The sequence below is a fragment of the Cupressus sempervirens genome, chromosome 10 (genome assembly GCF_028749045.1).
Source record: "Cupressus sempervirens isolate cs-2001-9-10 chromosome 10, ASM2874904v1, whole genome shotgun sequence".
NCBI lineage: Eukaryota > Viridiplantae > Streptophyta > Pinopsida > Cupressales > Cupressaceae > Cupressus > Cupressus sempervirens.
The window spans coordinates 481637781-481656764 of record NC_143127.1 but is presented as its reverse complement, the minus strand read 5'-3'; positions in this window follow the sequence as shown (position 1 = coordinate 481656764).

Genomic DNA, 18984 nt, shown 5'->3' with positions numbered 1-18984 from the left:
CACAAAGCAATCCATTTATCCCATAGCCAGCTTATGTTCCTCAATCCCAACCTCAAATCCCATATCAATAGCAAGCCTCGCAGCACATGCAACAATATGCGCCACCTCCCCCTCAACAACCCGTCATCCACCATGCAGCTGCCCAAACAATGTACAATCCCTATCAGCAAATCCCTCACAGCCATCCATATTCAGTGGCCCCATCCAACATATACCTACCCCAAGGCACTCCTACATTGGGGGCACCCCAACCATCACCTATCAATTCAGAGTGGGAGCAAATGAAGATAGCTCTGAAAGCCATCCAAGAAGGGAATGATCCAAAGACATTCAAGTTTGAGAATGTGTGTCCTTACCCATTTGACAGAGCCATTACCACGACACCATTTCCCAAACACTTTGAGATACCTAAATTTGACAAATTCAGAGGAAAAAGAGACCCTGTGACACATATCAAAGAATTTTACATGCATTGCCAAGATGTGGCATACAATGATGTCTTCCTCTTGCGCCTTTTTCCCAAAAGCTTGGCTGGACCAGCTCTTGAATGGTTTTATAGAATCCCCTATGGCACAATTAAAAACTTTGCTGAATTATCTGAGGCATTTGTAGCCCAATATGCCCATCTTGTTGAAACAGAGCTATCAATAGTTGATCTTGTCCACACCAACCAAAAAGGTGGAGAAAGCCTTGCCGAATACGTGCAGAGATGGCAAACCCTTACCACCCGCATATCCTGTACCTTGCCAGAATGCCATATGGTGAAAATGTTTATTGATAATGCACATTCCAGCTTGGCTCACCACATGACCATGAACTGTTTGCAGACCTATAAGGATATCAAAGAGAAAGGAATGATCCTTGAGCAAGGACTCATCAAAGATGGTGTGGTAAAGATTTACAAAGAGGCCAACCAAAATCAATCACATTCCAATGACAAGTCTAGGTATTGGAACAAAAACAAGCATGTTGCAACAGATGGGGTTACTGACACCAGACATGTGAATATTGTTGGTCCTTCTCAAAACCAGTCTAACCCACCATATCAAACAAACAACCAACAAGCTATCAATTACCAACAACGAAATAACCAAAGCTATCAAAACCACAACACAAGACCCAACTTTCAAGGGTCTAACAATCAAGCTAATGCCATCAATGTAGCTGCAGGGAAAAAGCCCAGATTCCAACCTACACCTAGAAACTATACACCCCTTGGTGAGCCATTGGATGTTATTTTTGAGAAATTGGCTAAGGAAAACCTCATCAAATTTCATCCTACCCAGAAAATTGATCCAAGCCAATCCAAAGCTGCATGGTACAAGGACAATGAGTATTGCAAGTTCCATAGGGTAAACGGTCACACCACCCTCAAATGCATGAAACTGAAAGACTATGTGCAGGACCTCATTGATCAGAAGGAAATCACTGTTGGTGCCCAAACCTCTCCCAATGCAAGCTTACAGATTTATCAAAATGCTTTTCCTCCACACAACAACCAAAATCCTGGAAAAGCACCTATCCAAAACAACACCAACAACCGCCAGCCAAACCAACAGCATGGGAAGAACAATGACCACACTTCATCCTATATAGACTATGGTAGCCTTATAGGTTGTATATCTGAGAAAGACCCTTCTGTCAATGTTATCAATATCCGAGGACCAGACAATGAGTGTGCGGTCACCACTCGAAGAGCGCAATTTAACATCGCAGGCCCACCAGTTTCATCAGCAACATCAGCTCCATCAAAAAGCCAGTACAATATCTTGGAACACCTTGGGAACATGCCAGCCCAAATATCCATTTTAGACCTTCTCTGCACTAGTCCTGTGTATAAAGACATCCTTGACAGTGCTCTCATAGAATCCCGTGTCCCTTCTAATATCAATGCTACTAATTTTCGTAATCTTGTTGGACACCTTTCATCCTCATGTGCCCTATCTTTTAAACCCACCGACATACCTACAGTTGAGCCAGATCACACCCTTCCACTTCGCATAGCCATCATGGTATCCAATTTTGCCGTGAAAAGAGTAATGATAGATAATGGATCAGCCTTGAACATTTGCACCGTAAAATTCATAAAACAAGCTGGGTATACTGAGGCAGATATGATCAGTGAGGTTATCACCATCAAAGCTTATGACAACTTAGAAAGGACCACAGAAGGGACTATTTTGCTACCAATCAAGGTTGGGCCAGTCATTCAAGAGACAGTTTGCCATGTTGTTGATCTAAACCTACCATTTAACATCCTCCTCGGTCGCCCATGGATTCATGCTATGAAGGCCGTTCCATCCACCTACCATCAGTGCATCAAATTTCTGCATCAGGGCACTGAGGTAACCATCCATGCTGATCCAAAACCCTTTGCTTACTGCAATGCGGTTGAAGCTTCATATACAAACCATTGCCCTGGAATAGACATTGGCACAGCCATCGCCAGCTCATCCCACACTTGTAATGACATAGAAACCATCCTTGCCTCCACCCTATCTACTGTAAAGATCAACAACAAAGGTTGTGGAGAATATAGTTTATCAGATGCATTTGCTGTCGGAGCAATCCCACTTGATCCACATACCCATGGACGGCCAACATATCACAAATCTAAGGAGATTCCACCTCCTTGATACAAATAGTTTGGCCCAACCACCTTTTTTTCCTCAAAAACCCCTCTTCATGAGGAGCTCACTCCAGATATCAACAATTGGTTACATAAGGATGCACCTCCAAGAAATCAAGCACGCCTTGATCACTTCAGCCAGAAGTATCCCCAACAACATAAGCTCATCACTAAAAAATGGAACTATCAAGGAGGTGGACTAGGACTAGAGGAAAGGGGCATGCAATGTCCCATTGAAGCACATAATTGGGAAACGAAGTCAAGACTTGGCTTTGGCATACCCACAACTGGGGGCACCAACGAGAATGGTCACGCTTTTTCGAACATCCACCGCGACCTTGTCGAAATAAGAGAGCCTACGATGATATCCCAGACCAAATATTCCTAGGAGACTCTGTTCTCTGAGAACTATCCATCCATCTCATTGAGCTACCACTCACTCATCCACAACTCATAGATTGGGACCAACCAAGTGTCATACATATTGATGAGTTCGCATCAGAGAAAGTGCTTCTAAGATTCATGGGAGCTGAAACTCCTCATAAGAAGACAAAGCTAGATTCTGCCTACATCTACAAGCTAGATCCCAAGGGGTATTTTGGAGAAAATCCCCAACCTAGTTTTGATACACCCAAAACTGAAACTAAGGTAAATCTGGGACTAGCTAAGGCAGCGAAGAGAACCCCTCAGCAAGAAAATCCAGAGCCACAAGCAGAACATGAGGATTTAGTATTGCCTCCTCAAGATAATCGACCAGAGGTGTCTTCTATTCTAATAGAGGATACTAGAGAAGTCAACATTCATTCTTCAGAGATCCCTAGAATTGTTCACATTGCTACATCCCTAGCACAAGACCAAGCTGACCTCCTCTTTGAGGTTTTATGAGAGAACATTGGCTAATTTGCATGGTCATATCAGGACATGCTAGGACTTGATCCAAAGCTTGTAGTTCATCATCTTGCAGTCAATCCAAAGATCAAGCCCGTTAGACAAAAGCTTAGAAAAATGCACCCCAAGGTGGCATTACTAGTCAAAGCTGAACTAGAAAGAATGTTAGCTGCTAAGGTTATCCGACCTATCGACTACTCAGAATGGATCTCCAACATGGTCCTTGTCACTAAGCCTTCCGGTGACATCAGAATCTATATTGATTTTAGAGATCTTAACAAAGCTTGTCCAAAGGATGATTTTCCCTTGCCCAACATAGATATGATTGTAGATCTTACAGCTGGACATGAAATTTTGTCCCTTATGGATGGATTTTTTGGGTATAATCAGATCAAGATTGCAGAAGAGGACCAGCATAAGATAGCATTCACTACCCCTTGGGGAACCTTTTGCTACACCATGATGCCTTTTGGCCTAAAAAATGCTGGGGCTACCTATCAAAGAGCTATGACAACCATTTTCCATGATCTTATCCATAGCATTTTGGAAGATTATGTGGACAATATCCTAGTCAAGTCTCACACCTTCATGGATCATCTTGCTGACCTAGAAAAAGTCTTTGATAGGTTGGCCCAATATCATCTCATGCTAAATCCCAAGAAGTGTGCCTTTGGGGTCACATCTGGCAAGCTTCTAGGCTTCATAGTTTCTAAATGAGGTATAGAGATCGACCCCAAAAAGGTCAAGGCTATCTTAGACATGCCTCCTCCCCAAACACTATGACAGCTTCGCTCTCTTCAAGGGAAACTTCAATCTATCCAGCGCTTCATCTCCCAACTTGTAGATAAGTGTACACCATTTTCACACTTGCTAAAGAAGAATGAGAACTTCAAGTGGGATCTTTTATGTCAGCGCAACTTCGATCAGCTCAAGCAGTATCTCACCAATCCCCCTATCTTGGTTCCACCAGTTCCTGGTCGTCCCTTGATCTTGTATATATCAGCAACACCTACTGCTCTAGGGGCACTTCTAGCACAACATGATGATTATAGCAGAGAGAGAGCCATCTACTATATCAGTAGAACCCTAGTTGGTTATGAACTCAATTACACTCCTATGGAAAAAGCTTGTTTGGCAGTTGTTTTCTCAACTCAAAAGCTTTGCCACTACATGCTAAGTCATACCATCCAACTAGTCTCCAAGATTGACCCTCTCAAGTATATGCTCTCCAAAACAGCACTTACAGGCCGTTTGGCCAAATGGGTTATGCTACTAAGTGAGTTTGACATCCAGTATGTAGACAGAAAGGCAATCAAAGGGCAAGCTATAGCAGATCACCTAGCTGATGCACCTCTAGTAGATGCATATCCTTTGCTCACAGAATTTCCAGATGAGCATATCTGCCTAATTGAAGAACAACCCCCATGGAAGCTTTATTTTGATGGCTCATACACCTCTCATGGATCAGGGGCAGGAATATTATTAGTTACACCTCAAGGAGATTACATTCCAAAAGCCTTCAAGCTACAATTCCCTAGCACCAACAATATAGCAGAATATGAAGCTCTTGTAGCAGGATTAAAGATGGCTACATAATGGAATATCACTGAGTTACAAGTCTTTGGTGATTCCCAACTCATCATCAAACAAGTCTTAAATGAATATCAAACCAAAGATGAAAAGCTATTACCCTACAAAGTGCTAATTGATCAGATGACCCAACATTTTACAAAGCTTCAGTTTACACAAGTGCCACGAATGCAAAATAAAGTAGCAGACGCCATGGCCACTATCGGCTCGCTCTTGGAAATTCCACAAGATGCTACGCAGTATGAATTTTTAGTTGAGTAGCTTCTCACACCCGCTTATGCGAATGAGGATTCAAATCGTGTTTGTATCTTGGTTGGTCCCCAATCCCCTTGGTACCATGAAATTCATGCTTACCTTAACAATGGTATCATATCCCCTCACCTCACACGCACCCAATGCCATAACCTTATTCAAAAATCATCTCACTATGTTATCATAGCCAATACCCTATATCATCGGGGTTATCACGATACTCTCTCTCGATGTTTAGATTAAAATGAGGCCGCGATGGCATTAAAAGAAGTACATTCTAGACTTTGCGGTGCCCACACGAGTGGTATTGTCCTAGCACGACAAATCCTTAGAGCAAGCTACTATTGGCCTACCATTGAAGAAGACTCTTGTGACTTTGTCATAAAGTTTCTCCCATGTCAGCAGCATGCAAATCTTGTGCACGCTCCAGCACAGGATCTACAACCTATTGCACCACCTTGGCCTTTTGCTTGTTGGGGCCTTGATCTAGTTGGAACTATCACACCTCTCTCATCTAATGGACATAAATGGATAATAATAGCTACAGACTATTTCACTAAGTGGGTGGAAGCAGTCCCCCTAGTCTCAGCCATAGGAGTTCAAGTCTCCAAGTTCATCTTGTACCACATTGTTTGCCGCTTCGGCATCCCATCCACCATCTTCATTGACCACAGAGGTAACTTTGAAAATCTCAACATGGAAGAATTATGCACTTCCCTCCACATCCATCACTGCTTTTCTAGCACATATTTCCCACAAGGTAACAACCAGGCAGAGGCAACTAATAAAACCCTCCTCAAAATCCTAAAGAAAGTTGTCAATGATTCTGGCCATGATTGGCACTTTCAAATAAATTTGGCTCTATGGGCCTATCGAACTTCCTTCCATACATCCACAGGCACAACTCCATACTCCCTAGTCTATGGTGCCGAAGTGGTATTACCTATAGAAGTTTAACTTCACTCACTACGCATATCTTTGCGAGGGCAAATCTCAGATGAAGAATACAGAGTAGCTCGACTCACCCAACTAGATCTCTTAGACGAGAAGAGACAACAAGCCTATGACCATCTCATAGTCTATCAAACTCATCTCAAAAGGAATTTCAACAAGAAGGTGCTCCCATGACACTTTCAACCAGGTGACATGGTCCTCAAAGAAAATATGAAAGTCCAAGCAGATTGAGAAAAGAAAGGCAAGTTTGTACCTACATGGCTTGGTCCCTATGTGGTTACTGCCTCCTTTGGCTCCGAAGCCTATCAATTATCTACACCAGAAGGAGAACTCTTGAATGATCCCACTAACATCATTCATCTCAAGAAGTTCTATGCTTGAAGATCCTTGGTATACCCAGCTTTTGAAAAATACAAAAAAAAATAGTAAAGAGAAATAAGCGTCCAATGGTGAAAACTTGGCAATTCAAGCGCCTTGGATAGGTACCTTGGTGAAAACCTGGTAATTCAGGCGCCTTGTGTGCTAAAGACTAATCCATTATCTATCACTATCCTATCCCTCATCCATCCACCCACCATCCCATAAAACACCTGCTTGTTCCCTTGGTGTTCCAATCAAATATCCAAAATCTGATGGAGCTTGTCAATACCTCCTGTACAGCTTGTAAATCTTGTACCAAAGCTTGTATTATACCTTTTAAATCTTCTACCATACCTTGTATATATCCAAATCTTGTCCAAAGATTGTACCATATTCCACCTTGTAAATAATCTTGTATCCTAGCCTGTATCCTATCACATGCACACACAAAATCCCATTTTCCTTAAGCTTTTCACAAACCATCTACCTATCCACCTATCAACTATTATAGACATCCCATCCTTCACAAACATTTCCATCTCACAAAAAAACAAAACATGAACAAACTTGTACATTTGTAACATATCTTGGTCTGTCAGCTTGTACATCCTCTTTAGCTTAGTATCATTGTATCTATCCGACTTTCGTGTTAGTTTATCCTTGGTCAACATCTTGCACACATCGCACACTTTGGTTATATATTCCAATGCATCCTTTAGCTAGATCTCCTGTCACCAAAGTGTTATCCTTCTTAGTTCAGCTTGCTAGACACATCACTCATCTAGATCCATCAGCTTAGGTGCTCTCTGATAGATCCTTGCAGGATATAGCTTTCCTCATGTCTAATCTTGGTCCGTTAGTACCTCATCCTACCCATCTCGTTGGCAAACAATTCTCTTTTGGATTTTTGCTTTCTTTTGATTTGGGATCTTCCCTTTTGGGTCTTGAAATATCTTTTCCAAGCAATCTCCTTGTTCCCTCCTCAAGGTTGCCACGATCTTCCATATCATGGTATGCTACGAATGGGGCAATTAGAGTGTAAGGTCTTGATCAGGTCTTTTGCTTGTTTTCTTTTTCTGCTTGTGGGTTACCTAGTGTCATTTCCATGCTGCTTCCTTTGGAATTTATGTGTGATATTGGGGCAATCCTTCTGTGTTTGTTTTGAGTCAGTTCGTCAGTCCTCTGGATGGTTGGTAAAAAGGCCTTGATGTTCTTGGTAACCCTGGCAATTAACCAACAGTCTATAGCAAATCTAGTGCTCAACTACATGGTGGTACTTCTCTTTGAAGTATCCCCCCGCTCAAAAAGCTTCAATGGATTCCCTTCATCTCCATTATCCCCCATCCATATCCTACATCTGTTGCTCCTACCCCAGCTTATGCATTAGTATCTCTTTGAATCACTCCTCACGCTTAGCTTTAGGGATCCACAATCCTAGTCTTAGGGATCCACCAATCAAATCAATCCACCAAGCCTCATCTTTCGAGATCCACAATCCTAGTCCTAGGGATCTCCGAAACCCATCTTCCGCCAGTCTGACTCTTTGAAATCCTGTTGCATCAACTTTATCATTCTATCATCCATCTCCCTACCATGGATTCCTTTTATAGCGCTCTGCTCCTTCATCCTCCACCTTCCCTAAAGTCTTAAGCTTGCTTCCTCTTCTGCATCTGATTCTCCTTTATCATTCTCCCATAGTGAGAGTTTGAGCTAATTTAGCCCCTTCTCTTCGCCAACCTGTGTCTCAGCTCGTCTCAATTTCTTGTACTTTTCAAGAAGTCATCGAGCCTCATTTCTCTCCCTGCTGCCTTCTTGAGGGGGCATCATCTAAGTCTAGTCTCTCCTCTTCTTAACCGAGACTGGGGCAACCTTGTTGCTAAAACATCTTCCTCATGTCATCTTCATTCGAACTTCTTTGAAATAGTGTTGTTTCAACACTATATCAAAGAGAGGAAAAATGTAAACACCTAAATTTGATTACACTGCTTTGGTAATCTAATTTAGCCATCTCTAAAGGCATCATTAATTAAATTCTTATTTAATTAATCCTTTGCCATCCCTAGTTGATTAATTTAATTAATCATCTATAGTCCTAATTGATAAATCAAATAATCTATTATTTATCAATTAAATCCTTTTCTCCTATCTAATTTCAAAAATCCCCATTTATTAAATAAATTTATTTGATAAATGAAATTCTCAAATTCAAAAACCCCTAACCTATCTCTAATCCTCCATTTAGCCTAATCCACCCCATCCACCCATACTAACCAAGCTTAGCCACTAACTCACCCACCCTCATTAATGCCATCCACTTGCACATCTCTAACATCCCTAATCTAATCCTAAACCCAAGCCTAATCCACCCCCTAATGTTGTCACATTCCCTAAACAAGTTTAAGACTTTCCTAATCCAAACCAAAGTCTCCCCTCAAAAAACCCAACCACTAAGTCATGAGTGCTCTTACAAAACATAAAAGACTCTTACAAGCCCACTCATGACTCTTACACCCATCTTCCACACTCTTCCCTCTTCCACACTCATTTCTCTTACATCCCTCTTACATACTCAACCCCACTCATCATGCCTTTAACCAACCCTTTACCCTACCCTCTCACACTCATCCTCCTTGTGACAAGTGTCACCATCCCATTGGTGCTAAACAAGCACAATCCATGTGCTCTCCTTTGAGTGCATCCTAGCCCTCCTTAAGCCTTCATCCATCCTTGCATCTAAGCCCTCCATCCCTCTACCCCTTAGCCTATAAATTGAATCCCATCCCAAGCCATTTCATCAACAATATTTGAGCTAAAGTTACCATGCTATTTTGAGAACCAAAGCCATCAATCTTACCCTTATAATGCCAAATTGAGAGCTCACAAAGCTACCAATTTGCCATTACCCATCTCCATTGAAGCAAGCTTTTGAGCATCTTGAACATACATCCACAGCAAAAGGACACATCTACAGAATCAAGAAAGCATGGAGTGTTTTATCTTGTGAGGTTTTCACTTCTTGTTTTCTTTCTTTGTCTAAGCATATATGTAAATTTAGTTTTTGGTTTGTGAATGTTTACTTTATTTGTTAATTTTCTTTGCATACTAAATCTTGTTCTACATTTTGCATAGTAAAGAAATGTTGGAGGATGTTCACAAGCAATTTTTTTTCCAAGAAAGATAGTGACACATGGAGTAGTCTTCAAACAATCATCCATCATTTGCGGCCACCCCGTACCGAGGAGTCTCCAAGGTGCTCTAAGTGCATTTGGAGGTCAATCTTTCAAGGGTCATAACTCAAAGCTCGTGAGGGCTATGGATGAACTATCAAATGCTACAGGACGATGATCCTGAGGCCTAAAATAACCTATCTCATTTTCGAGAGATCACATTCTGTTTGGATTCAGCATAGCGATCTCACTTGATGCCAAAACTCGCAGTGTGCCTCAGTTCATAGGTGCACCACAGCGTAACTTTGAAATTGCTGATCTTGGCATTGAATCGTCAGTGCCATTAGCTCCGGATGGGCGGGTGAACCCTAGTCAAACCCTTGTTCTGGCCACAAAGACCATCCATCATTTGCAGCCACCCCGTACCGAGGAGTCTCCAAGGTGCTCTAAGTGCATTTTGAGGTCGATCTTTCGAGGGTCATAACTCAGATCTCGTGAGGGCTATCGATGAACTGTCAAATGCTACAAGACGGTGATCCTGAGGCCTAAAATAACCTATCTCATTTTTGAGAGATCACATTCTGTTTGGATTCAGCACAACAATCTCGCTCGATGCCAAAACTCGCAGTGTGCCTCAGTTCATAGGTGCACCACAACGTAACTTTGAAACTGCTGATCTTGGCATCGAATCGTCAGTGTCATTAGCTCTGGATGGGTAGGTGAACCCTAGTCACACCCTTGTTCTGGCCATGAAGACCATCCATCATTTGCGGCCCCCCCGTATCGAGGAGTCTCCAAGGTGCTCTAAGTGCATTTTGAGGTCAATCTTTCGAGGGTCATAACTCAGAGCTCGTGAGGGCTATCGATGAACTGTCAAATGCTACAGGATGGTGATCCTGAGGCCTAAAATAACCTATCTCATTTTCAAGAGATCACATTTCGTTTGGATTCAGCACAACGATCTCGCTCGATGCCAAAACTCGCAGTGTGCCTCAGTTCATAGGTGCACCACAACGTAACTTTGAAACCGCTGATCTTGGCATCAAATCGTCAGTGCCATTAGCTCTGGATGGGCGGGTGAACCCTAGTCACACCCTTGTTATGGCCATGAAGACCATCCATCATTTGTGGCCACCTCATACCGAGGAGTCTCCAAGGTGCTCTAAGTGCATTTTGAGGTCGATCTTTCGAGGGTCATAACTCAGAGCTCGTGATGGCTATCGATGAACTGTCAAATGCTACAAGACAGTGATCCTGAGGCCTAAAATAACCTATCTCATTTTCGAGAGATCACATTCCATTTGGATTCAGCACAATGATCTCGCTCGATGCCAAAACTCGTAGTGTGCCTCAGTTCATAGGTACACCATAGCGTAACTTTGAAACCGCTGATCTTGGCATCAAATCATCAGTGCCATTAGCTCCGGATGGGCGGGTGAACCCTAGTCACACCCTTTTTTTGGCCATAAAGATCATCCATCATTTGCGGCCACCCCGTACTGAGGAGTCTCCAAGGTGCTCTAAGTGCATTTTGAGGTCGATCTTTCGAGGGTCATAACTCAGAGCTCGTGAGGGCTATCGATGAACTGTCAAATGTTACAGGACGGTGATCCTAAGGCCTAAAATAACCTATCTCATTTTCAAGAGATCACATTCTGTTTGGATTCAGCACAGCGATCTCGCTCGATGCCAAAACTCGCAGTGTGCCTCAGTTCATAGGTGCACCACAGCGTAACTTTGAAACCGCTGATCTTGGCATCGAATCGTCAGTGCCATTAGCTCCGGATGGGTGGTTGAACCCTAGTCACACCCTTTTTCTGGCCACAAAGACCATCCATCATTTGCGGCCACCCCATACTGAGGAGTCTTCAAGGTGCTCTAAGTGCATTTTGAGGTCGATCCTTCAAGGGTCATAACTCAGAGCTCGTGAGGGCTATCGATGAACTGTCAAATGCTACAGGACGGTGATTCTAAGGCCTAAAATAACCTATCTCATTTTTGAGAGATCACATTCCGTTTGGATTCAGCACAACGATCTCGCTCGATGCCAAAACTTGCAGTGTGCCTCAGTTCATAGGTGCACCACAACATAACTTTGAAACCGCTGATCTTGGCATCGAATCGTTAGTCCCATTAGCTCCAGATGAGCGGGTGAACCCTAGTCACACCTTTGTTCTGGCACAAAGACCATCCATCATGTGCGGCCACCCCGTACCGAGGAGTCTTCAAGGTGCTCTAAGTGCATTTTGAGGTTGATCCTTCGAGGGTCATAACTCAGAGCTCATGAGGGCTATTGATGAACCGTTAGAGGAGACAATTTTGTAAGGATGGAGTGGCTTAGTGTTTTTGCTAAAATAAGTTAGTGGGAAGGCTTTATTAGAGGATCTTGGCCAAACTAGTGGGGTGTTTGCCAAAATTTCTTGTTTTATTTCTACTTGGTTTTGTTTTCTTGTTTTGTGCTTGAGCATTGTTATGGGATTGGGACTTACACACCTTCACCCTATGTTTATGGTTCCATCTGTGAAGCCATTGTGAAATAGTCTTGGGGGGAAATTGTTCAAGTTTGAAACGTAATGTTTATGCATTGAAAGATTGTATGTGTATCCTAGTTTGAGCCTTGTTCCCTAGCACGGGGGTCGTCTCTTTGAGGCCTATGGTTGGGTGGAAAGCACCCATGGTCCTTGTTATTTTGTTGTGTTGCATATGCAGATTTGTGTCCAAGGGAGCAATGGAAATGGCTTGGAATGATCATCTTGCAGATTGATGTTGGATGAGAAAACTTGACATTGTGCCCTCATTTGTGAAGGAGGATTCACCAGCTTGTTCATGTTCTCAACGATCATGTTGGACAATGTTCATGCTACTCATTGTCCATATCTTTCAATGTCCATGTTCCTTATGATTTTGAAAAGTCCCTTATGTTGCCCCATTATGATGGAAGGAGATTGTATCATTGTTACCTAATGTACATGTAGAAGAAAATATTGATAAGGTTGTATATGCATGTTTCATTTGGAGTTTATATTGTTATGAAAGCATTGGTACGAGTCACAGATTTGCTTTGACATCATTGTTATCATTTGAAAATGTGAAAGAAAGTTTTCTCCTTGTGGTATTGTAAATGACTAGTTGATAATAACAATCCATAGATGTTATGTGATACCATTGATTGTATAAATTTAAAACTTAGTAGATTGCTTACAATCTTGTTGTGCACTCAATAATTTGGTGAGGAAGCAATGTTGATAGATAATGAAGATATAGTAATATACTAATTGTCACATTAATATATATTGTAATGATTAATGAATGTGTGTACATTGGTAATGAGGATAATAAGTAATTCTGATCCCCTTCCCTTACATGCTAGAATCACGACCTAGTCCATATGATACAATTGACAGACCCTAATAGAATATTAGTATCAGAGGCTTGTTAGGATATGAATTACCTCACTAATTTATGAGTGTTGTATCTTGAACTTGCTCGTTTGACTCGTGACGCTAACTTGAACTAGACTGTCATCCAATCTATTTGAAAACCACCTGTGACTAAAATGTTAACACCTTCACACTATTCACATGAGTCTTGAACTCCTATTCAATGATAACCTTGTTTTACAATATGTAATTTCTTATGCAACTTCATAAGCTAAAAAAAAAAAAAAATTGTTGTGTTTTTACTAGTAAAATTTAGGGCATGACACATGGTCCACAATAAATTGAACAATACTAGATACTAAATTAATATGTATATCATTGTGCACGTAAATGATAAAAATATATATCAAAATACATGTATCCATAGACAAAATTTTACACAAATATATATCAAAGATCATGTATCCATAGACAAAGTACTCAAATATATATATATCAAAATACATAGATCCATATACAAAATGTGGCTGATCCTGCCATCAGAATGTGTATAATATCAATGTTTCTATATACAATGTGGCATATGCCATCTCAAAATGTCTCATGATGCATCCTACGAAAACTATACTATCCTAGGGTGCTGGTGGATGATCAAAATGCAGCCTCTTCGCTGCACTAGGTGGATCAGATGCCTCCTACATAAACAAAAAAGGAAAACCCAAAGTTAGACTACTAAATTTATATGATTCTATGTATCTAACATTGAATTACTCAAATGCATAATGATATTTTCCATATTGGAGATTAATACTATCAAAATTTCATAATAAATACCTCTCTCGTCGACCTCCTGCGCTGCTCAGGAGTCCTCTCGTATGCCCTCGGCAATGCTGGTACCTCTGTGATTGTGGGCTGCATATGTTCAAATACCTTTGTCAGATGAATCTACAATTTAAACTATAACATTATAATTCATAGCATGCTAAATTTATAACATATTTAATCATGAATTCAAACTACAACGTACTATTGTAGGCTCCTCCTCAGGAGTGAGTGGCCGCGTCATCAAATCTACATAACTGTCCCGTCGAACCTCATGTGCACTAGGAGTCTCCTATGAGATACAAAATAGTAGTTGTTAATATCACAAAAATTAGTTTTGAATTTATTTATGAAGATAAGTGATGCAAGAGCATCCCATGCTCATCAGGGGAACATTGAAGATCTAAGGCATTGCAGAGGTCATGGAACATCTCTTGAAGTCAATTGGGCAATCCTTGCACCAATTATGGCTCATGGAAGCATACAAAGTTATAATGTTGGACTCATATGTGGAAGAAAGTTGTAATTGGGCATGAGATAGGATTTTAGGATTTTTGCATCAATTAAAAAAATAAAAAATAAATGATACTTATACATACAATGGGGCTCTCTGTGCGAATGAAAATCCCTGATGATCTAGGATGCCGAATCTTTACAGGCTCATCGCCAATAGCCACACCCTATATACAATAAATAATGTAATTAAATGAGATTAACACAAACATTTTACAATAATGCATCAATATTTAATCAATTAGAAAACATCTAATTACCTTTCCTTTGTCAATGCATGCTGGCTCACCCCCCGCACTTTGTCCCCCCGGGGCAGGTGGTATCTGCAAGATAAAAGAAAGATTAGCAACCATATATGCTACAATATCAAATAGAAAAAATAAATGCGAACACAACATAATGTACCATAGATGTCTTAAGGCCAAATGAAATGGCTGAGAGTGTAGCATCATCTATCTGTCTGAGCTCCTCCTCGGTCATCAACTAAACATGAATGAAGATCACATACATGTAAAAGTTAGTATGGCATAAAAATTAAAATTACTCTATTATAAAAATTAACTTTAAATCACATATGTCATAACAAAAAAATTTATACACGTACTGACACTGAAGGAGTCCATGCCTCTACATTCCCCTCCTCTCTCGCATCAGGGTCTGTAGCCTCTGCACGTGCGTCTGGTGTATCCTCGTCTAATACAAAATGATACTCAAGAAGATCACCTATGGGACCCAGGCAAATATTCTTGCATGTAATGCAAGTGTGAGGCACACAAACGTGTGATGAGCTAGCCGATGATGAACTGGCACCAACATCATCAACACGAGGAGGCAAGACTGACCTAGCCTGCGATATCATTAGGCTACTCAGCCTATGAATGGCTCTGATGGTCTAAGAGCTAGCCTCTTCCATAATATCTGGATGTTGCACTCGAGGAGGGGGGGAGATATTAGGGGGGGGACAAAAGTGCCAAGTTTCTTCCGCTGGGAAGAGGGTCTATCCTGAGGAGCTCCTAGTCCTAAGCCCATGTTGGGCTTCATGCTCCAATAGTTCACTTTAAGTTTCAACACAAATTCTGCATATAATTTTTTAAGGAAATAAAATGGTATGTCTAAATTTCCATGTGGAGGGATATCAAAGACCATCCACCAACGGTCCCAAAAATTTTCACGTATGGCATCATTTGTGCACCATTTAATCGATAGTTTGGTTTTTTTTGGGTCAACTGGTATACCCATTTTTGGGTTAGCAAAAAGGCTTTCCAAATCATCTTTGGTTATGTTGAGGGCCGCGACCTCATCATAATCCAAACCATCATCAAACATCTAGTGCATTTCATCATGCCAACGAAGAGCGGCATTTTGTTGGTTTGTAAGAGTTTCAATGTTATCCACTATGGTGTTTAACGTGGATAACATAGGAGCCAGTGCAGGTACATTATTGTATGTTCTATGCAAACCTCTCAACTCAGTGAGATTTTCATTTATCAAATCCTCGATTCAAGGAGGGTTTTGAGGAGGTAGAGGATCATTTGGTGGACGGTTTTGTGGGGATACTAGATCGTTTGGTGGTGGGTTGCGAGGAATATTATTCCCTGCCTCAGTGTCATCATTTTGATCAGCCATTCCTATTGAATTGCAAAACGTAATATATATTTAAAAAAAATCCAAATTTTAACCATTTTTGTCAAAAAAGCCCTAGATTCAACTAAAACAAACAAAATCTTGTTAAAATCTATTAAATTTAGGTTAAAAATGAGTCAACTGGGGGGGGGGGGGGGGGAAGATACAAGATACCTGATATCCGATTTGCTATCTGATATCCGATTTATTATCTGATATCCGATCTGACTGGCCCAAATTCGCGTTAAAATAAGGGCCGCGGGTCTGTGATTTTGTATTTAATCCATGCACAGGTATCGGATATCTGATATTATATTGGATATCCGATATTAGATATTATAATATATATAATATAACATATATATTACATTTTATATATTTTTATATTATATTTTATATTTATTATATTAATTTACTATATATTATAATATAAAATATTATTATTATACTATATTATTATAATTTATAATATATTATAATTTATAATATATTATAATTTTTAATTATATATTATATTATAAGATATTACTTTTTATTATTATATTATATTATATATATATTATATTACATTACTATATATTATAATATATGAAATATTATATTATATTATTATAATATAATATGTTATTATAATATTATTATTATAGTATAATATTATACGATTATAATATAATAATAATAATATTATTATATTATAGTATAATAATTATTATAATAATAATAATATTATATTATAGTATAATAATAATTATAATAATATTATTATATTATAGTATAATAATTATTATAATAATAATATTAAATAATAATATTATTATTATAATATAATAGTATGATATATTATTATTATTATTTTATATCAATAATAATAATATTAAATAATATATCATACTATTATATGATTTTAATTATTAGTCGGATATTGGATTTAAAATCGGATATCCGATATCAAATCGGGTATCCGATATCCGATAAGGCTCGACTTAACCTTCCAGGTTTGGTTCCTGGATAGGTAAAAAAAAGTCAGAGCGGATTTTGAAGCGCTTTTAGGCGTCTTCAAACTCTTTTTTTTTCACATCGCCACTTTTTGGCACACCATGATCCTGCACATACCCCAAATTTGATTGATTTATCCTCAATTCTCCAAAAAACATATGATTTTAACCTTAAAAACCTTACTAATTTAGTGAAAGGCCTGATTAAAAGATGTGCCCAATTTTAGGTGTCTACACTAATGACTTCAATAGTGCCATTTCCAAGAGTCAGTTATTAAGCTAGAAAAGGGTGTTTCCCACCTACTACAATCTTTAACTAGAAAGTACATGATTCTAGAAACTAGGGATGTTATCATTTTCTTGAACAGGACAAAGGGAAATAAACATGTTTTTATATGAGAAAATTGGATGTATTTCTTCATTTAGACTATTATGGGGGAAGGTAAGTACATTGATTGGGTAAAGATTATTGTAGATAGGTGATGAGGTCTGATATTAGTATGTAGTTTTTATGGCTTTTATAGTTATTTGGAGGGATTTTATTCTTAAGTTCAAAAGAATTTTAATCACATTTTCTATATAAACCTATAAATTACTATGCATAAATATGGTTTCTTAAGATGTATTATGGTTTCATAATTATAATGCTATAGTTAGAATCTATAAGTGATAAATGGTTTGTATATTGATAAATATGTTATTTTCTTCCTTAAAGATTTAATGGGGTAGGTTCTTACAACTATATGTTGTGAGAAATGATTAATTTGTTTGTACATTTAATGTTTTCTATGAATTATTGAGATTTATATATATTTTAGAGGTAGGAAATTTTACTAACCTTTTGCATAAACAAATGAAATGTAATTAAAGAAGTAGTATCAAGGGAGTAATGATAAATGCATGGAGTAGTTACATCTAAGTGGTTAAGTAGAAGATCAGGTCAAGGAAACTATAAACTATTCATGCACAAATCCATAAAAATGATGTGCTACATTTGTAGAAGACTTGTTCAGTGGGATGAATGTACCTTATATTGTTATAACTCATTTAAGTTTCTACTAAATCTTTGATGTTGAGGGATCTTAGATTTAGGAAGTTTGTTTTCTTAGAGTTTGGTGTAGGGGCACCTAGCTATAATAAAATTACAAGATATCATAATTGATATTTTAGCAATTTATGTTCATTATTATATATTTCAATGTTATTCCATTTAATAGAATCTTATTGAAAAGAAAAGTTGTAAAAAAATGTAATATTGTCCACATTATCATAGTTAAGGTTCCAATTGGTTTAATATGTCAAAAGTTATAAAATAAATATTGAAAGGGTAGTAACAATTTAAAAGGTTATTAAATGGTCATTTGTATATGTCTTGATTTTTTTTGCAAAGTTATGGCATCAAATTGTTCAAAAGTCTCAAAAGTTGTCAAGAAGGTGAAGAGTTACAAAATATGCAACAATGTAAAATTGTATTAAAGTTGTAAAGGGAAGTCCAAAGGTCATGGGTAATATTTGTAATGTCTAAAATGACCAAGAGACTATTAAATGTATTGTAAGGTCAAACTAAGAAAAGGAAGGGAAGAAAATTTAATAGTTAAGATCTTTTGGAGCACTTTGTCCTTGTTATTTTGATTATTTTTCTAGTTCTTTTGTTGTTTCTAGGCTCTGTACAACCATGTATAGCCCAAAAATAATAAATTATTGATATGGTAGATTAGGAAATAAACAATCCTTTAATTCTTGTGGTTTGATTTTATTTCATTCAGATTTGAGAAAGTTAAGAGCATTCTATGGATGATGATTATTTAGAT